This window comes from Nuphar pumila, chromosome 9 (assembly GCF_984573655.1).
Source record: "Nuphar pumila chromosome 9, dmNupPumi1.hap1.1, whole genome shotgun sequence".
In the NCBI taxonomy this organism is placed as follows: Eukaryota; Viridiplantae; Streptophyta; class Magnoliopsida; order Nymphaeales; family Nymphaeaceae; genus Nuphar; species Nuphar pumila.
Window position 1 is genome coordinate 104,116,143 of NC_143257.1, and position 13,206 is coordinate 104,129,348.

The 13,206-nt window shown below is 34.6% G+C and overlaps 1 protein-coding gene across 9 annotated transcripts in view; it reads right to left on the reverse strand.

Moving 5' to 3' along the window:
- Positions 1–13,206, reverse strand: part of LOC149828775 (casein kinase 1-like protein 4) — a 58,993-nt gene that overhangs the window by 21,372 nt on the left and 24,415 nt on the right. For 2 of the 9 annotated variants that reach the window (XR_016434334.1, XR_016434330.1), the window contains one exon: positions 1,669–1,991. The exons of the other annotated variants lie outside the window; for them this stretch is intronic. The gene's annotated coding sequence lies outside the window, so the exon portion shown is untranslated. Of the gene's footprint in view, positions 1–1,668; positions 1,992–13,206 lie in introns of those variants that run through there. 9 annotated transcript variants of the gene reach the window in all.

A 13,206-nucleotide genomic window follows, 5' to 3' on the forward strand; every position in this document is an offset into this window, starting at 1 on the left:
GGGGTTTAGTTCATATTCCCTTCATGCAGAATGCAATGAATTGACTATATGGCACTCGATGTCGTAATAAGAAAGATTTTGTCATTGAACCCCTTCAAGACTTTATGCTCATCAAGGAAGACGATGATGATACCACCTCGAGTGACATGTACATTATTATGAACCAAAGAGTTCAGGCAATCTTCTATCACTCGCAAGTTAGGAGGCTAGATTATCCTTAAGATCTAGGGATTTAACCCTACTACTACAGTAGAAGGATGCATCTAAACCGGCCTAGTGGGGTTTATCCCGACATGAAAACTACTGTCTCACTATAGATAGGGTCATCAGGCCTTTGGGGTATACAAAAATACATAGCATAATAAACCTCCTAAATGGTCGCATCGATGCCGAAGTCAAGCTTTTACAGCGTACCAAAGAGTGCTGGTTAATATCGAAACAATGTATTAATTACAGGTACAGTGATAAATGAATGAATGTGCGTTAGTGTTATTCATGCATCACCTTGTGCAAGGTATTGATATCAATACACTGTTAGACCGATCGGGTAAGGGACTCAAATTATATCTACATGGCTAAGTTAAGCTCGAGGAGATCTTGCTTTGATTCATGAGATACTGATACGCTAAGTGGTGGATACTTGAACTACAATGTTTCAACTTCGGCCCTGAAATGGCTTCCCATGTTTTCAAATATTATACTTGTTAGAATTAGAATGTTTTTCTACCATACCAGCAATGGGTCGGACCCTGTTTTATGAGAAATACAGGTACAAAACCTGTGGTGTTATATGCGAAGTAGGGCATCATCGAGATCCAGGGTTTCTCTAGACTATGTTGGATATTTCATTTACAAACCCAATTTTATTTAGTATTGTTTTACCAAGCAATATTGTTTGTAATAAATAACTCATTTTGGTTTGCTTAAATAAAATACTTTGGTAGACAATGAGTGTTTGGCCACATACTTGTGACTTACTTGGCATCTTCTAAAATGAACAACTAACTATCTTCTATTTTCGCTGCTAAAAACTTTTTTTAATTTTCGTTGCAAAGAAAAAACATCCATGAATTTTTTACCAAGGTATGTTTTAAAATTTTTGGGCGTTAGAGAATTAGTATCAAAGCTTAAGTCTAGAAAACCTGGTTTGAGATCCATCATGCTCATGATATCATATTGTAGGTATTACTTTTAAGATTTAACCTCGGAAAAATATTTTGTCAAATATAAATGGCAACTCACGACTCAAGGTTTTACGGCGATGTGTGTTTACTTGCTTTGCAATATATGTACAAAGTAAACTTTTGTTTTCTTATATACAATCGAAGAACTGAATCACGTTAATTATGTCTAAATAGACGAATGGCTCCTACGACAAGAAAAATTATGTCAAGCGAGGAGTCACACACTCAGGGGTTTCTATTGAAAACTCTCAACAATCTAGTTACTGCCATCTGTGAGACAATGCAAAAATTGGTCCCGCCTCATAATGTAAATGCTAGAAGAATCATTGTTGTAAGTTTTATGAAATGATATTTTAAAAAGATATTTTTAATAAAAACGGTTTGTGAAAGTCAGACACCAAATAATAAAAATCAGCTCACACTAGGGTGAAATCCGAGTCAAACTCAAGGAACGGGAGAAAACTTTGTATTCCACACAATAACAAGCATTATTGCCTTTAAAATAAAAATAACTAAATATTACAATATGTTACCCTCCTGCAGAGGGCCCAAAAAGAATAATAAATGATTTTATTAGACCCAAATTAATGAATTAAATAAATATAATCTAAAAGAAAAGAAAAAAAGAGTATCCAGTGCTTAAGCTCTAGTCTCTTTTATCTTCACTGTTTTCCTCTTTTGCTTATTATTCTCAGACTTTATTTATTGATTGAGGGATCTTTTGAGAGCTCGAAGGGCCTTTTGAGGGGACCTCAGAGGGCTCTTCAGGGATACTTTTGAGAGCCTACCGCACGTCCCATTGCTTCCCTGCAAAATAAAAACACAAAATAAAAATAAAACCAAGAAAGAGTCGACAAAAATTCAATATTAGTTTGATCAAAAATCAAAAAATAAGAATCTAACTAACCTATAACAAACTAAATGACATGTAACAAACTAATTTACTAAAAGACAAAAGAACAAAGTAACTAACTCAAGAGCAATAAAGAAATTAATTTATAACAAACTAATAACAAATTAACTAAGAACACAAGAAAACTATACTAGTCGAGAATCAAGACTTGACTAAAACTAACTATTAATGAATAACTAATTAACAAGAATAAGTAACAAACTAACAAATTAACTAATTTAATTTATAACTAACATGCTGAAACTAACTTCAAGATCTAACTATTAATAAAGAATCAAGAAATCAAGTATTAATTTGCTAACTAACTAGTTAATTACTAAATGACAAGAAACAAGAACCGAATCATGCATTAACTAACTAGAATAATGAACTGACTAAATGAGAAACACAAAAAAAAAACTAACTAAAAAATCAAGAAATCAATCTAACCAAATAACAAGATATGAACTAATTATTTAAACTACTTAATAACTAACAAGAATATCTATTTAATAAACTAACCTATCTAACTCAGATGTACTGTATTAACAAAATGTAAAACATAAAACAATAATAATAGCTAACCTAACTAATTGATCATGGATAAAATAAAGAATCGGCTAATGTTTGACAAACTAACTAATTTGCAAGATTCATAATATTAAATTGACAAACAAAAACTAATAAATTAACATGAATCTAAACTAAATAACTAAACTAAACTAATATTAATCTAAAACAAAACATGAATTAAGATAATAATAATATATACTATGCTAGAAATCAATAATTGAATTAAAGCAAAGAAAATTCGACTAATATATTTTATCTAGTCTAATTTAATTATACTAAACTAATTGAATCTAATGAAATTAAAACTAATTACTACTGGTCTACTTAACATGAAACCGGAAATAAGATTTGAAATTAAAATAACTAATTACAAAGAATAACTACAAACTATCTAAATCGGCTAATTAATCTATTTAACTAAAAATGATATTTGAACTAGAACACTATTTTCTAATCTAAGAAGTACAAATTAATTTTTGGAAGTAAAAAATAATTTAACTAACTAATAAAGACAGTAAATAAAACTATCTATTCGATTGAAATAATAAAAATTAAAATAACTAATCTATTTATTTACTAATTTCTAATTTATCTTTTAATTAAATAAAAACTATCTCAAGCAATTAAAAAAACAATCAAGAACATGAATTAACAATAACTAAACTAACCTTATATTGAAAATAAACAGAAAGTATTCAGATCTACTTACAAAAATTAAAAATAATTAAAATAAACTGCAAAAGTCCTAAATCGGCTATTTTAGAAATATAAATAAATTAAATCTAATTAATACCAAAAATTAGAAACTTAATCTAGACTAAATCTAACCTAGATCCAACATGAACTGAATTAAAAATTACTAGAATATAAAAAAATACTCTATGCTAACTCTACTGATTTAAATAAAATAATATTAATCTACATAAAAATAAAATAAAATGGCTAAACTAAATTAAGCTATTTTATTTATTTATTTATTTTCTTTTGCAATGAATAAAAACAAGTAATCGAAACTAAATGCAACACATGAACGAAGATTAACCTATGTTATATGCCATGATGTAATGTGATGTAATTAATCTAACTAATAATATACAGAGAAATAAGAGAGAAGAAACGTACCTCATGATCTGTTTTCGATGAAGGGGTTGAAAAGAAGAATATGGTCTTCCTCCGGGCTGCACATAGCTCCGACGATAGGGACAAGAAGAACCGGTGCCAGAAGAGATTAGAAGCAAGACAAGAATGAGGGAGGAAGAGGAAGAAAATAGAGAGAACCGGTTGGGAACGAGGAGGATGATGAGAAGAGAGAGGAGAAGGAGGAGCTACGTGAAATCTAAGAGAAAAATGCAACTCTATAGCTGGAATATGAGTTTTTATATTGCAAAAATTAAGTCATGCATTGTTTTTCAAAAATAGTCTAATTAATTTTTAAAAAATTTGAAAAGCCTCCTAAAAAATGTGTTTCCATAAAAGACACTTTTAAACTAAATAAAACACTAGTCTAAACTAATTAGACTAATAATTAAAAAGTTCAAAACTAAACAAAATATTGAAAAACGCATAAAAGAACTTGAAATATGTGATTTTACCTTTATTTTTGAATTTAAAGCAGTTTCTCAAAAACACTGATAAAAATGAGTTTTTAATAAGATTTTTTGATGGATCATGCATAAAAATATATGTATAAAATGCAAAATATATGTATGATCAATCACCTATGAGAAATTCTGCAAGCTAGACCCACCGGTCTTCACCGGTAAAGCCGAACATGCAGAAAGCTAAATCGAGAAAACTGAATGTGTGTTTTTAGTGAAGGTGAATGCACGAAAGTGGTGAAACACTACTAAGATTATCCAGTTTTTAGAACATGAGGTCATCCCTTGGGGTAATTTTTGAAGGGTCTTCCTTGATAACTACTTTTTCATACACTCCAAGAACCAAAAGAATATGAAGTACTTGAAATTGAAACAAGGTGGTATAAGTCTCATCAACTATACTACCAAGTTCCAGAACCTTGAGCAATGTTGCTCAAGGTTATTCGAGACTGATCAGTAAATGGCCGACAAATACAGCAATGGATTGTGAAAAGGGTTGTAGTCTCACATGATAACCAGTATGTTTCAAACATTCCAAGTCATCGTAGTGGCAGCTTCAAGGATAAATATAAACTAGAAACAATCTAAGGAAATCATAGGAAAAAGACCAACAACAAGTGACGAGAACAAGAAGAGAACATTCTTAGGTGAGTAGGAATCACAACCACTTTTTCGTAAGACAAAGTTCCGAGAAAAGAACTTTGCTCAAATAGCTGAGGGGCCACCATAGATGGAGAGAATCATTCAGCCCTACCAACAATTCAATTTTAGTTGCCCAAAGTGTAGTGCACAATACCTTGAACAGGTCTCTCCCCGCAATACAGGTGGTTACCTATATTGTAGCAAGCAAAGCCATCATATAAGAGAATGTCACAAGAATGCCTCAAACAATCAACAAAGAAATATGAGATCTGCAGGACCCTCCCAACAAACGCAGCAACATCCCCTATTCCAACAGCTGATACTACCAAAGATAGAGCAGAAACTCATGGTAGGTTGTGTCTACGTTGTATCAACTGAACAACTCACAAATAGCAACCTTATCGAGGAACTCGAATACCCTTGATAGGTAAAAGTTGTGTTGAGTAGAAAGTAACTAGGAAATAACATAAGATTAATTAAATGCTCGAGTCCAAACTGGTGGTTCATGACCTTGTGTATAGTCATATGAATGGATGTCTTTTTTTCCCAAAATGGTTGTCGATAATCATATGACTTTTCAATTGAATTTATACGTGTTTATGCTCAAATTGGTAACCATTGACCCTATGAGTGGGTAACTCTGTTTGTGCAATTATGACACTAAAAGTCACTTGATAAAATCCAAAAAATCAATGAGAAATTATTCTTAAAAAGAAGATTTTATATATCCAATATCAGAAAGTCTGGCCAAGGTAAGCCTGTGAGGATGTACAACTCCATGACCATGCAGTCCTAAGAGACCTTGTACTATTGTACATGTTCAATACTAGTAGCTTGGCTAGGACGATTCTATGAGGGTATAGTGTTCTAATATCAGGTAAGTCCGACGAGGATGAGCCTGTGAGGAGGTACATTTCCAAGACCAAATAATCTGACAAGGGACTTATTCCAATATGGTAAAAAATTTTATGAGAATGATCAGGTTATAGGAAATAGTTACATGCAATGACTATTATTGATAGTCAGTTGGAAGACTATGGATTCGACATTATTGTCATTCTTATAGCATGATTTGATATTGAACTCAGACATGAAAATCATACCCTCATTGATTGTAGATTGTGATATGAGGTCATAGTTGAAACAAATGTGATAATGAACTAGGTGAATGACACACCTACTTAGACACCTTGCAAATGATTGCATATTTGTTATTTTGATATCTGCCTAGGATAAATATGTTGACATACTAGTGAAAGAAATGTCACACCTACTTAGTCTGGTTGTTGATAGCATTGTCAATCTAATATGCAGAAGAAATATCCTGAGCTATTCACGAAGTACTCACAATGAAATTTCAAGGAGAAAATTCTTTTAAGGAGGTAATGTTTTAAGACCCGCAATTTTTTAGTAAAAATTTTGAATAAAACTTAGAGGTATTTTATATAAATTTATCGTATTAACCCAGAATGCAAAACAAATGAATTTTGCAGAGTCAATTATACTTATGACGTATATATCCTCAGAGATATATGCTCAAACAGTCAAAAAACCATAAGTCACTCCCTAGATAAAATTATAAAATTTCACAAAGCCAATTTACCTCATCTCGTTGAGACAAAAAAAATAGTATACTCACTTTTTTCGCAAAAAATATTGGTGAAACCCTAAAAATGCATGAGCTCCACATAAATATCTCACAAAAATATCTTATGGACCCTACATAAATATCTCATGAAAATATCAAGTGGACCCCATAGGGACATGGATGTCATTATATTACTTTGGCCTTAAGTTAAGATCTTGGATCAGGTGGACTAATTGGATCAGAATCAAACCACACATGGATCCAAGATCTTTATTTTTTTTATAAATAGGACGATATCCCTCCTTAGAAATCATCCCCCACTCTCTCTCTCCACTATCTTTCTCTAGCCTCTCTCCTTTGTCTTAGTTCTAGCCTAGACCAAGCCCACTGGGAGTTTTGACCTACCTGGCCTAGTGTGAGCCTAATTGGCATACTAGGTTATCCTTTCTCTCTCTTCCTTTATTTTGGTCTTAGCCTAGGTCAAGCTCACTTGACCTATACTAAGCCTGCTTGAGGTGAGTTTTGACCTACATGATCTAGACTGAACCCAATTGGGTCAGGACCCCTTGGCCCTGACTGCTTGGCCTCCTCTACCTTTTCCTTGACTAGGTCCAACCCATCTAACCTAGCCTAGCCCACTTGAGATAAGTTTGAACCTAGTTGGACCTAAACTAGGTCCAATAAATTTTTAACCTAAATCTCAACATTTTGATACGCCAACCGGTTCTACAAGAAATGCTCTTAGTTTTGATCGTACCAAATGTAAGGACGTGACAACCATGACCTAGAAGCGCCTCAAACACTTTGTTGCGCCACCGTTGCTAAATCTTGGTAGGTTTGCATGTTGTTCTCTCTCTTTCAAGTTATTTGTTGAAATAATTATTATGTATGATAGAATTTTTCTTCTCGTACACCTTTCTAAAATAATATTTGGTCCTACTCTTTAGTTTACGCTCTCTTGGGCACCGTAAGCTTGCTTCGATGTCCATGTACGTACCCTTACGACTATCGCTTGATATTTATGATGAACTAAGTGTCGTAAGGTCTTAGTCCTTGAATTATGCCCTTTAGGGCACTACAAACTTGATTCAGGGCCTCTCTCTCTCTCTCTCTCTCTCTCTCTCTCTCTCTCTATATATATATATATATATATATATATATATATATATATATGCTTTACGTAATTTAGTTAACCTGACACGTGGTTTCATTCACCGAGCATTGCTCATGTACTTTACTTTGCTATCATGCCATTATGAGCATAGGCACCTGCTTTACGCAATTTACTTAGCCTGATGCGTGGTTTTATTCATCGAGCCATGCTTATGCACTTTACTTTGTCGTCACGCTATTATGTGCACAAACTCCTATTTTTACTAAATATAATTATGCTATAATAAGCGTACAAATTATGATTGATCCATATCGCAAAAACATTTTCAAATGCCTTGCCTCGTTCAAAATATTGTTTGGCGAAGAAACCTCTGTTGAAAAGGTTTCAGATTTGCACTAAACTGTTTTTATGTAAACATCTAAGTCATTGGTGTAAGGCCTAACTAAGGCTTGAGTTTGCAATAAACCATAGAAGATGCAAAGTACACAAAATGGTACGCATCTATCAAAAAATAAATATAACAATTTTTTTGTTAAATATGAAAGATGTCGCAATTTCTGAAAAGATGTTCTCTAAGTTTAAAGAAGCATAGCGATTTTCCTGTTAAACAAGAAAGATGCTGCCAAAAATTTTGACAAGATACCCTTCAAAGCAAAAAGGAATGTCATGCTTTCTCCGTCAAATGGAGGAGGTGCTGCCAAAATTTTTGGCAAATTACTCACCAAAAATAGTTTGAATGGCACGATGATTCCCCCATTGTTTGAACACTTCCTGGATGGCTCGTTCCATTTCTGCCTTCAAGGGCACCGTACTCATAAAGACCGATGTGCCAAAGTAGTCATTGCACCTTGTTAGGCCAACGCTCAATGCGGTTAAATATGTTGAACAGTCGATTTAAAGAGATATTTGTCTATGCATGCCCCTATAAATTGACGTAATACAATAAACACTTATAAGCACCATTGTGCCGGAGTTGGTCGTCCACCTACAAGGGGTGAAGAGCTCATGAAGGTCGTAGATGGCCAGAGTGAGATTTTGCATGCATATAAACAAACATAACGGTAGTCCCTGACCACACAGAAACTGGGTCGTGCTTCAAAAAATTGAGGGTTGGATTCATATTCTCTTCATGCACAATGCACTGGATTGCCTATGTGGCATTCGACGTCGTAATAAAAAAGATTTTGTCATCGAACCCCTTCAAGACTTTATGCTCATCGAGGAAGATGATAATGGTACCACCTCGAGTGACATGTACGTTATTATAAACCAAAGAGTTCAGGCAATCTCCCATCACTCGAAGGTTAGGAGGTTCGATTATCCTTAATATCTAGGGATTTAACCTCAATACTGTAGTAGAAGGATGCATCTGAACCGACCAAGTAGGGTTTATCGCAACATGAAAATTGTTGCCCCACTATAGACAGAGTCATCGGGCCTCTAGGGTATACAAAAATATATAACATAATAAATGACCTAGATGGTCGCATCGATACCGAAGTCAAGCTTCTACTGTATACCAAGGAGTGAACGGTTAATATCAAAACAATGCATTAACTACAGGTACAACGATGAATGAATGTGTGTTGGTGTTATTCATGTATCGCCTTATGCAAGGTATTAATATTGATACACTATTGGACTAATCGGGTAAAGGACTCAAAGTATATCAACATGGCTAAGTTAAGTTTGAGGATCTCTTGCTTCAATTCATAGGATACCGATACGCTAAGTCGTGGAGACTTGGGCTATAATGTTTCAACTGTAGCCCTGAAATGCCTTTCCCAGTTTTCAAGTATTATACTTGCTAGAATTAGAATGTTTTTCTACCATACCAACAATGGTTATGACCCCGTTGTATGGGCGATACAGGTATTGAACATATGGTGTGATATATGGTGCAGGGCGGCATCAAGATCCAGGGTTTCTCTAGAGTGTGTTGAAGAGTTCGTTTACAAAGCCAATTTTATTTAGTATTATTTTACCAAGCAATATTATTTATAATAAATAACTTTTTTTGGTTTGCTTAAATGAAATACTTTAGTGGACAATGAGTGTTGGCCACATACTTGTGACTTGTTTGGCATCTTCTAAAACTGACGACTAACTATCATCTATTTTCGTTGCTAAAATCCTTTTTCAAATTCCATTGCAAAGAAAAAAAATCTATGAATTTTTTACCAAGTAGTGTTTTGAAAATTCGGGGCGTTCAAGAATTAGTATCAAAACTTAAGTCTAGGAAACCTGGTTTGAGATCCATCATGCTCGCAATATCGCACTGTAAGTATTACTTTCAATATCTAATATCGAAAAAATATTTTGTCAAATATAGATGGCAACTCATGACTCAAAGGTTTACGGTGATATGTGTTTGCTTGCTTTGCAATACATGTACAAAGTAAACTTTTGCTTCTTTATATACAATCAAAGAATTTGATCACGTTAATTATGTCTAAATAGATGAATAGCTCCTACGATAAGAAGAATTGTGTCTAGCGAGGAGTCACACACTCGGAGGTTTCTGTTGAAAACTCTCAATAACCTAATTACCGCCATATGTGAGACAAGGCAAAAACCGATCATGCCTCGTAATGAGAACGTTAGAGGAATCACCTATGAGAAATTCCTCAAGCAAGACATGTTGATCTTCACCGATAAAGCTTACCCAAAACTTGCAGAAAGCTAGATCAAGAAAACTAAATGTGTGTTTCTAGTGCTAGAGAAACGAAAAACTAATTTTTGGCACATACCAATTGAAGGAGAATGCATGAAAGTGGTAAGACACTACCAAGATTATCTAATTTTTAGAGCACGAAGTCATCTCTTGGGGTAATTTTTGAAGGGTCTTCCTTGATAACTACTTCCTCATTCACTCTATTTACCAAAATAATATGCAGTACTTAAAATTAAAACAAGGTGGAATGAGTCTCATCGACTATACTACCAAATTTCAGAACCTTGAACAGTTTTGTTTCAGGTTATTTGAGACTGGCCAGGAGAGGGTTGACAAATACATCAATGGATTGACAGAAGAATGGTGATCTCACATGATAACCAACATGTTTTAGACATTCTAAGTTGTCATAGTGGCAACTTCAAGGATAAATATGAATTGAGAATGATCCAAGGGGATCATCGAAAAAAGACCAACAACAAGTGATGAGAACAAGAAGAGAACATTTTCAGATGGGTAAGAATCACGACCACTTTTTTGTAAGAGGAAGTTCTGAGGAAAGAACTTCGCTCCACCAACTAAGGGGCAATCGCAGATAGAGGAAACTATTTAGCGCTACCAGCAGTCCAATTTTAGTTGCCCAAGGTGTAGCGCACAACACCCTAGATAGGTTTGCCTTTGTGATACAGGTGGTTGCCTATATTGTGGCAAGCAACGCCATTGTATAAGAGAATGTCACAAGAAGGCCTTGGACAATCAACAAAGAAAAATGAAATCTGTAGCACCCTCTCAATAAATGCAGCAGAATCCTCCATTCTTGCAGCTGATACCATCAAAGATAGAGCAAAAACCCATGGTAGGTTATACCTACATTGTATCAACTCAACAACTCGCAAATAGCAACCTTATCGAGAAACTTGAATACCCTTGATAGGTAGAAGTTGTGTTGGGTAGAAAGCAACCAGGAAATAACATAAGATCAATTGAATGCGCGAGCCCAGACTAGTGGTTCATAACCTTGTGTATGATCTAAATCGATATGCCTTTTTTGCCCCTAAAATGGTCGTCGATAATCTTATAACTTTTCAATTAAATTTATATATGTTTTTGCCCAAATTGGTAACCATTGACCCTATGAGTGGGTAATTGTGTTTGTGCAATAATGACACTAGAAGTTACTTGATAAAATCCAAAAACCATTGAGAAATTATTCCTAAGAGGAGGATTTTACATATTCAATATTGGATAGTCTTGTCAAGGCGAGCCTCTGAGGATGGACAGCTCCACGACCAAGCAGTCCTGAGAGGCCAGGTACGAGTGTACATGTCCAATACTAGTAGCTTGGCTAAGAGAATTATGTGAAGGTTTAGTGTTCCAATATCAAGTAAGTCTGACGAAATAAGCCTTTGAAGAGGTACGTTTCTAAGATCGGGTAATCTGACGAGGGACTTATTTCAATATGGTAAAAATTTGTATGAGAATGATGAGGTTATATAAAATAGTTGCATGCAATGACTATAATTGATAGTCAATTGGAAGACTATGGATTCGTCATTATTGTCATTCTTATAGCATGATTTGATACCGAACTCATATATAAAAATCATACCCTTATCGATTATAGATTATGATATGATGTCATAATTGAAACAAATATGATAACGAACTAGGTGAATGACACACCACACCCACTTAGACACCTTGCAAATGATTGCATATTTGTTTATTTGATATCTAACTATGATGGATATGTTGATATACTAGTGAAAAAATGTCACGCCTACTTAATCTTGTTGCCGATGGCATTATCAATCCAATATGCAAAAGAAATACCCTGAGCTATTCACGAAATTCTCGCAATGAAATTTCAAGGAAAAAATTCTTTTAAGGGAGTAATGTGATAAGACCCACAATTTTTTAGTAAAAATTTTGAATAAAACTAAGAGGTATTTTATGTAAATTTATCAGATTAACCTGGAATGCAAAATGAATGAATTTTGCAGTCAATTATACTTATGATATCCTTAGGGATATATGCTCAAACAGTTAAGAAATCATCACTCCCTATAATTAAAAAATTTCACAAAACAAATTTGCTTAGTCTCATCGAGACCAAGAAAATAGTGGTCATTTTTTTGCAAAAACTATTGGCAAAACCCCAAAAATATGCGGGCCCCACATAAATATCTCACAAAAATATCTTATGCACCCTACATAAATATCTCATGAAAATATCAAGTGGGCCCTACAAGGACATGGATGTAATTATGTTACTTTGGCCTTAAGTTTGGATCTTGGATCAGGTGGACCAACTGGATCAGAACCAAACCACACATGAATCCAAGATCATTATTTTTTTCTATAAATAGGAGGAGATCCCCCCTTAGAAATCATCCCCCCGTCACTCTCTCCACTTTCTCTCTCTAGCATCTCTCCTTTGTCTTGGTTCTAGCCTAGACCAAGCCCACTGGGAGTTTGGACCTACTTGGCCTAGCCTGAGCCTAGTTGACCTACTAGGTTAGTCTTTATCTCTCTTCCTTTATTTTGGTCTTAGCCTATGTGAAGCCCACTTGACCTAGACTGAGCCTGCTTGAGGTGAGCTTCGACCCACATGACCTAGATTGAACCCAGTTGGGTCAGGATCCCTTGGCTCTAATTGCTTGGCCTCCTCTACCTTTTCCTTGACTAAGTTCAACTCATCAAACCTAGCCTAGCCCACTTGACATAAGTTTCAACCTAATTGGACATAAACTAGGTCCAATCCATTTTTTACCTAAATATCATTGTTTTGCTGCGCCAACAAGTTCTACAAGAGGCAATCTTGGTTGTGATCGTAGCAAACATAAGTATGTGTCGACCACAACCTAAGAGCGCCTCAAACGATGTGTTGAGTCACCATCGCTAAATCTCGGTAGGTTTGCACGTTATTCTTTCTCTTTTA